Source organism: Zea mays, chromosome 9 (genome assembly GCF_902167145.1).
Source record: "Zea mays cultivar B73 chromosome 9, Zm-B73-REFERENCE-NAM-5.0, whole genome shotgun sequence".
NCBI classification, from domain to species: domain Eukaryota; kingdom Viridiplantae; phylum Streptophyta; class Magnoliopsida; order Poales; family Poaceae; genus Zea; species Zea mays.
In genome coordinates, this window is record NC_050104.1 from 140129465 (window position 1) to 140138277 (window position 8813).

Below are 8813 nucleotides of genomic sequence, written 5' to 3' on the forward strand. Positions count from 1 at the left end.
TCTTGTTGAGTTGCGAACTCTTTGAGTTGTGTTGCGAGCTCTTGTTGCGACTTGTGTGCGTGTTGTTGCTCTGATCTTTTGAAGTCTTGTGTGCGTTGCTCATTCCCCCTTTGCTCTGTGTTCTTTGTGAACTTCAATTGTAAGGGCGAGAGGCTCCAAGTTGTGGAGATTCCTCGCAAACGGGATTGAGAAAAAGCAAGCAAAACACCGTGGTATTCAAGTGGATCTTTGGACCGCTTGAGAGGGGTTGATTGCAACCCTCGTCCGTTGGGACGCCACAACGTGGAGTAGGCAAGCGTTGGTCTTGGCCGAACCACGGGATAAACCACTGTGTCGTCTCTGTGATTGATCTCTTGTGGTATTGTGTTTTGTTGAGACTCCTTTCTAGCCACTTGGCATTTATTGTGCTAACACTTAACAAGTTTTTGTGGCTATAAGTTTAAGTTTTACAGGATCACCTATTCACCCCCCCTCTAGGTGCTCTCAATTGGTATCAGAGCCGTTCTCTTCAAGAAAGGGACTAACCGCCCGAAGAGATGGATCCTAAGGGGAAGGGAATCGTGATCAACGACAAGGAAAAGGAGTCCTTCGTCAACGAGCCAAAAGATGACAAATCCAACGACTCTGGCTCGGGCCACAGACGTAAAGATGGGAAGAAGAAGAAGACAAGACGTATCAAGGAGATCGTCTACTACGACAGCGACGAGTCTACTTCTTCCCACAAGGACGACGACTACGACAAACAAAAGACGGTTAACTCAAACTTTTCTTTTGATTATTCGCGCATTCCGCACAGCTCAAATGCTCATTTGCTCCCCATTCCACTTGGCAAGCCTCCTCACTTTGATGGAGAGGACTACGGATTTTGGAGTCACAAAATGCGTACACACCTATTTTCTCTCCATCCAAGCATTTGGGAGATTGTGGAAAGTGGAATGAAATTTGATAGCTCGGATAGTCCTTCGTTTATTAATGAACAGATCCATAAAAATGCACAAGCTACTACTGTGTTGCTAGCCTCTTTGTGCAGGGACGAGTATCACAAGGTGAGCGGCTTGGACAATGCCAAGAAAATTTGGGACACCCTCAAGATCTCTCATGAGGGGAATGATGTCACCTTACTCACCAAGATGGAGTTGGTGGAGGGCGAGCTCGGACGATTCGCGATGATAAGGGGCGAGGAGCCGACACAAACATACAACCGGCTCAAGATCCTTATCAACAAAATAAGGAGCTACGGAAGCACGCGATGGACGGATCACGACGTCGTCCGCCTAATGCTAAGGTCATTTACCGTTCTTGATCCTTATCTCGTGAACAATATTCGTGAGAATCCCAGGTACACGAAGATGACGCCCGAGGAGGTACTCGGAAAATTCGTAAGCGGGCGGATGATGATCAAGGAGGCAAGATACGTGGACGACGCCTTGAATGGACCGATCAACGAGCCTCAACCCCTTGCTCTCAAGGCAACAAGAAGCAAGGAGGCGCTACCTAGCAGGGTGGCACAAATTGAGGCAGCCGGACTTAATGATGAAGAGATGGCCCTCATCATCAAAAGATTCAAGACGGCGCTTAAAGGTCGCAAGGGATAGCCAAGCAAGACCAAAGCCAAGGGGAAGCGTTCGTGCTTCAAATGTGGTAAGCTTGGTCATTTTATTGCTAACTGTCCCGACAATGATAGTGATCAGGACCAAGGGAACAAGAGGGAGAAGAAGAAGAATTATAAGAAGGCAAAGGGCGAGGCTCATCTTGGCAAGGAGTGGGATTCGGACTGCTCCTCGTCTGACTCCGACAATGAGGGACTCGCCGCCACTGCATTCAACAAGTCATCCCTCTTCCCCAACGAGCGTCACACTTGCCTCATGGCAAGAGAGAAGAAGGTAATCACTCGTAATGATATCACTTATGATTCTTCTAGTGACGATGAGTCTAGTGATGATGAAATAGATTACTCTAGTTTGTTCAAGGGATTGGATAGAAATAAAATTGATAAAATCAATGAATTGATTGATGCCTTGAATGAAAAGGATAGACTTTTAGAAAAGCAAGAGGATTTGTTGTATGATGAACATGATAAGTTTATAGAGGCACAAAAATCCTATGCTTTAGAAGTTAAAAGAAATGAAGTGCTTTCTAGTGAATTATCTTCTTGTCATGAGAACATTGCTACTTTAAAGAGTGTTAATGATGACTTAAATGCTAAACTAGAAGTAGCTAGTAAATCAACATCTTGTGTAGAAATTGTTGAAACGTGCACTAGGTGTAAAGATCTTAATGTTGATGCTTGTAGTAAACATCTAGTTTCAATTTCTAAATTGAATGATGAAGTGGCTAGTCTTAATGCTCAACTTAAGGCTAGCAAAAGCAAATTTGATAAGCTAAAATTTGCAAGGGATGCCTACACGATTGGTAGACACCCCTCAATTAAGGATGGACTTGGCTTCAAAAGGGAAGCCAAGAACTTAACAAGCCATAAGGCTCCCATTCCCGCTAAGGAGAAAGGGAAGGCCCCTATGGCTACTAGTGCTAAAAAGAACCATGCCTTTTTGTATCATGATAGGAAAAATTCTAGAAATGCTTCTAGAAGTTATGATGCTTTTGATTCACATGCTTATGATTCTTATGCTATGACTGCTTCTAGTTCTCATGTTGTGCATGATAGAAAGGTTGGTAGAAGAAATGTTATTCACAATATGCCTAGGAGAAATGTTGTTAATGCTCATAGGAAAGTTCATGGACCTTCTACAATTTATCATGCCCTAAATGCTTCCTTTGCTATTTGTAGAAAGGATAGGAAGATAGTTGCTAGGAAGTTAGGGGCAAAATGCAAGGGAGACAAAACCTGCATTTGGGTCCCTAAGGATATTTGCACTAACCTTGTAGGACCCAACAAGAGTTGGGTACCTAAGTCCCAAGCCTAAATTTGTCTTGCAGGTTTATGCATCCGGGGGTTCAAGCTGGATTATTGATAGCGGATGCACAAACCATATGACGGGGGACAAGAAGATGTTCACCTCCTACGTCAAGAATAAGGATTCCCAAGATTCAATTATATTCGGTTATGGGAATCAAGGCAAGGTAAAAGGGTTAGGTAAAATTGCAATTTCTAATGAGCACTCCATATCTAATGTGTTTTTAGTAGAGTCTCTCGGATATAATTTGCTATCTGTTAGTCAATTATGCAACATGGGGTATAACTGTCTATTTACAAATGTAGATGTGTCTGTCTTTAGAAGAAGTGATGGTTCACTAGCTTTTAAGGGTGTATTAGACGGCAAACTTTATTTAGTTGATTTTGCAAAAGAAGAGGCCGGTCTAGATGCATGCTTAATAGCTAAGACTAGCATGGGCTGGCTGTGGCATCGCCGCTTAGCACATGTGGGGATGAAGAACCTTCACAAGCTTCTAAAGGGAGAACACGTGATAGGTTTGACTAACGTGCAATTCGAAAAAGATAGACCTTGTGCAGCTTGTCAAGCAGGTAAACAAGTGGGAGGAGCGCATCACAGCAAGAATGTGATGACCACTTCAAGACCCCTAGAGCTGCTGCATATGGACCTCTTCGGACCTGTCGCCTATCTGAGCATAGGAGGGAGTAAGTATGGTCTAGTTATTGTTGATGACTTTTCCCGCTTCACTTGGGTGTTCTTTTTGCAGGATAAGTCTGAAACCCAAGGGACCCTCAAGCGCTTCCTCAGGAGAGCTCAAAATGAGTTTGAGCTCAAGGTGAAGAAGATAAGGAGCGACAACGGGTCCGAGTTCAAGAACCTTCAAGTGGAGGAGTTCCTTGAGGAGGAAGGGATCAAGCACGAGTTCTCCGCTCCCTACACACCACAGCAAAATGGTGTGGTAGAGAGGAAGAATAGGACGCTAATCAATATGGCGAGAACGATGCTTGGAGAATTCAAGACCCCCGAGTGTTTCTGGTCGGAAGCCGTGAACACGGCTTGCCACGCCATCAACACGGTCTACCTTCACCGCCTCCTCAAGAAGACGTCGTATGAGCTTCTAACCGGTAACAAACCCAATGTATCTTACTTTCGTGTATTTGGGAGCAAATGCTACATTCTAGTGAAGAAGGGTAGAAATTCTAAGTTTGCTCCCAAAGCTGTAGAAGGGTTTTTGTTAGGTTATGACTCAAATACAAAGGCGTATAGAGTCTTCAACAAATCATCGGGTTTGGTTGAAATCTCTAGCGACGTTGTATTTGATGAGACTAATGGCTCTCCAAGAGAGCAAGTTGTTGATTGTGATGATGTAGATGAAGAAGATGTTCCAACGGCTGCTATACGAACCATGGCGATTGGAGAAGTGCGGCCACAGGAACAAGATGAACGAGATCAACCTTCTTCCTCAACAACGGTGCATCCCCCAACTCAAGACGATGAACAGGTTCATCAACAGGAGGCATGTGATCAAGGGGGAGCACAAGATGATCATGTGATGGAGGAAGAAGCGCAACCGGCACCTCCAACCCAAGTTCGAGCGATGATTCAAAGGAATCATCCCGTCGATCAAATTCTGGGTGATATTAGCAAGGGAGTAACTACTCGATCTCGATTAGTTAATTTTTGTGAGCATTACTCCTTTGTCTCTTCTATTGAGCCTTTCAGGGTAGAAGAGGCCTTGCTAGATCCGGACTGGGTGTTAGCCATGTAGGAGGAACTCAACAACTTCAAGCGCAATGAAGTTTGGACACTGGTGCCTCGTCCCAAGCAAAATGTTGTGGGAACCAAGTGGGTGTTCCGCAACAAACAGGACGAGCACGGGGTGGTGACGAGGAACAAGGCTCGACTTGTGGCAAAAGGTTATGCCCAAGTCGCAGGTTTGGACTTTGAGGAGACGTTTGCTCCTGTGGCTAGGCTAGAGTCAATTCGCATCTTGCTAGTATATGCTGCTCACCACTCTTTCAGGTTGTACCAAATGGATGTGAAGAGCGCTTTCCTCAACGGGCCGATCAAGGAGGAGGTGTACGTGGAGCAACCCCCTGGCTTCGAGGATGAACGGTACCCCGACCACGTGTGTAAGCTCTCTAAGGCGCTCTATGGACTTAAGCAAGCCCCAAGAGCATGGTATGAATGCCTTAGAGACTTTTTACTTGCTAATGCTTTCAAGGTTGGGAAAGCTGATCCAACTCTGTTCACTAAGACATGTGATGGTGATTTGTTTGTGTGCCAAATTTATGTCGACGACATAATATTTGGTTCTACTAACCAAAAGTCTTGTGAAGAGTTTAGCAGGGTAATGACGCAGAAATTCGAGATGTCAATGATGGGCGAGTTGAACTACTTCCTTGGGTTCCAAGTGAAGCAACTCAAGGATGGCACCGTCATCTCCCAAACGAAGTACACGCAAGATCTGCTAAAGCGGTTTGGGATGAAGGACGCCAAGCCCGCAAAGACTCCGATGGGGACCGACGGACACACCGACCTCAACAAAGGAGGTAAGTCCGTTGATCAAAAAGCATACCAGTCAATGATAGGTTCTTTACTTTACTTATGTGCTAGTAGACCGGATATTATGCTTAGCGTATGCATGTGTGCTAGATTTCAATCTGATCCTAAGGAGTGTCACTTAGTGGCGGTGAAGCGAATTCTTAGATATTTGGTTGCTACGCCTTGCTTCGGGCTCTGGTATCCAAAGGGGTCTACCTTTGACCTGGTTGGATACTCAGATTCCGACTATGCTGGATGTAAGGTCGATAGGAAGAGTACATCGGGGACGTGCCAATTCTTAGGAAGGTCCCTGGTGTCGTGGAACTCTAAGAAACAAACCTCCGTTGCCCTATCCACCGCTGAGGCCGAGTATGTTGCCGCAGGACAGTGTTGCGCGCAACTACTTTGGATGAGGCAAACCCTCCGGGACTTTGGCTACAATCTGAGCAAAGTCCCACTCCTATGTGACAATGAGAGTGTTATCCGCATGGCGGAAAATCCTGTTGAACACAGCCGCACAAAGCACATAGACATCCGGCATCACTTTTTGAGAGACCACCAGCAAAAGGGAGATATCGAAGTGTTTCATGTTAGCACCGAGAACCAGCTAGCCGATATCTTTACCAAGCCTCTAGATGAGAAGACCTTTTGCAGGCTGCGTAGTGAGCTAAATGTCTTAGATTCGCGGAACTTGGATTGAATTGTAGCATACATGTGTTTATGCCTTTGATCATGTTCATTCTGCATTTTGTTGCTTATTGTGGTGCTCAAGTTGTACAAACACTCCCTGGATCTCACAAGTCCGTTGCAAAGTGATGCACAGTTTGAGGGGGAGATGTGTTACAACTTGACCCTTTGAGACTAACCGTATGCTTGAGTTTGCTTGTTTTAGTCTCAAAGGAGAATTAAAAGGGAAAAGGTGGACTTGGACCATGAAAGACTTCCACTGCACTCCGATGAGAGGGTAACTTATTCCAAGTTCATCTCATGTACTCTTATTGCCTTTGTATTCTTATTGAAGATTTTGGTGAGGCAATGGGGTTCTTGGGCCAAGATTGATCCCGTTTTGGTGCTTGATGCCAAAGGGGGAGAAAATAAGGGCCAAAGCAATAAATGGATCAGCTACCACTTGAGAAATTTTGAAAACAGTAGAATAGAGCTTTTGGTTTGTCAAATCTCTTTTGTTGTCTCTTTTGTCAAAAGTTGGCCTCTTGTGGGGAGAAGTGTTGATTATGGGAAAAAGGGGGAGTTTTTGAAATCTTTCCTTTGGAATGACTCTCTTTATGCTTCAACATGTGTGTTTGACTTAGAGATAGAGATTTGAGTTTGATTTGCAAAAACAAACCAAGTGGTGGCAAAGGATGATCCATATATGCCAAATTGAATCAAAATAAATTTGAGTTTTTATTTGAAGTAATATTGCACTTGTTCTAGTTGCTTTATGTAGTGTTGGCATAAATCACCAAAAAGGGGGAGATTGAAAGGGAAATGTGCCCTTGGGCCATTTCTAAGTATTTTGGTGATTGAGTGCCAACACAAGTGCTTAAATGTGAATTCATGTTTATGGATGAATAAAGTGAAAATCAAGAGCAAAGGTATGTTTCTAAGTCTTAGTACATTGGTTTTGTGTACTAATATACTTGTCTAAGTATTGGAAACAGGAAGAAAAAGAAAAGAAAAGAGTTGGCTGTGTACAGCCAAGAGGCTGTTTCGGTCTGGGGCACCGGACTGTCCGGTGGTGCACCGGACAGTGTCCGGTGCGCCAGGCTGCCTCGGCCGAAGTAGCCGCTCTCGGGAATTCGCTGACGGCGTACGACTATAATTCACCGGACTGTCCGGTGTGCACCGGACTGTCCGGTGAGCCAACGGTCGGTCGGGCCAACGGTCGGCCGCGCGATCTGCGCGTGACACGTGGCCGAGCCAACGGCTAGAAGGGGGCACCGGACTGTCCGGTGTGCACCGGACATGTCCGGTGCGCCAACGGCTCTCTGGCGGGCAACGGGCGGCTGCGCCATTTTAGGAAGGAAATCGGGCACCGGACAGTGTCCGGTGTGCACCGGACTGTCCGGTGCGCCCGACGACAGAAGGCAAGGATGGCCTTCCAGATTTGTTCTCAACGGCTCCTAGCTGCCTTGGGGCTATAAAAGGGACCCCTAGGCGCATGGAGGAGTACACCAAGCATTCCTACAACATTCCTAAGCACCAAGACATCGATCTCACGCATTCGTTTCATTGTGATAGCATCTAGAGCTCTTGTTGAGTTGCGAACTCTTTGAGTTGTGTTGCGAGCTCTTGTTGCGACTTGTGTGCGTGTTGTTGCTCTGATCTTTTGAAGTCTTGTGTGCGTTGCTCATTCCCCCTTTGCTCTGTGTTCTTTGTGAACTTCAATTGTAAGGGCAAGAGGCTCCAAGTTGTGGAGATTCCTCGCAAACGGGATTGAGAAAAAGCAAGCAAAACACCGTGGTATTCAAGTGGATCTTTGGACCGCTTGAGAGGGGTTGATTGCAACCCTCGTCCGTTGGGACGCCACAACGTGGAGTAGGCAAGCGTTGGTCTTGGCCGAACCACGGGATAAACCACTGTGTCGTCTCTGTGATTGATCTCTTGTGGTATTATGTTTTGTTGAGACTCCTTTCTAGCCACTTGGCATTTATTGTGCTAACACTTAACAAGTTTTTGTGGCTATAAGTTTAAGTTTTACAGGATCACCTATTCACCCCCCTCTAGGTGCTCTCAAAAGGAGACGACGAAATTAAAAAGATGGCTGAAGGTATTATGGACGAAGTCGTCAATCGGCTCCTGAACGAGGCTGCAGAAGTCGTGTTGAGAGAAGATTAAGTATTTATTGTAACAATTTCTAAAATGTAATATATTGTAACATCTTGTAACCTTGAATGTAATATACTTGTTTTTATTGCTCAATTCTTTACGATGCATGAAACTTTACACGTACCGCTTTTGAGTCTTTGACGAAAAAACACCTTCCCTTCTTTTCATGCTTCGTGAAGAAGAATTTTTCTTTGTCACAACAATATTCAGTGTTCTGATGAATAATATCCAAGCTTCGTGAAGATATTTTCCGAAGCTATACTTCCGAAGATCAATAATGTATCTCCTTGTGACATTATGATTTTTCCCTTTTCTCAAAACGTTCTTCTGTAGATTAATATTGTGTCCACCTCTTGTGCCATATGCAACATGATGTATGATGCTTATGCTATGCGAAATGATGCGATGATGTTATGCTATGTGAGGTAATGTTTACTCCGAAGATGCACACGCATCCCTGCAATAAAACAGTCTTTTTACTATAAGCCTCCCTTAGGAGCTTCTTCGCCTTTTACTTCAGCGGAATCAGCGTTTATTTTTCGTTGT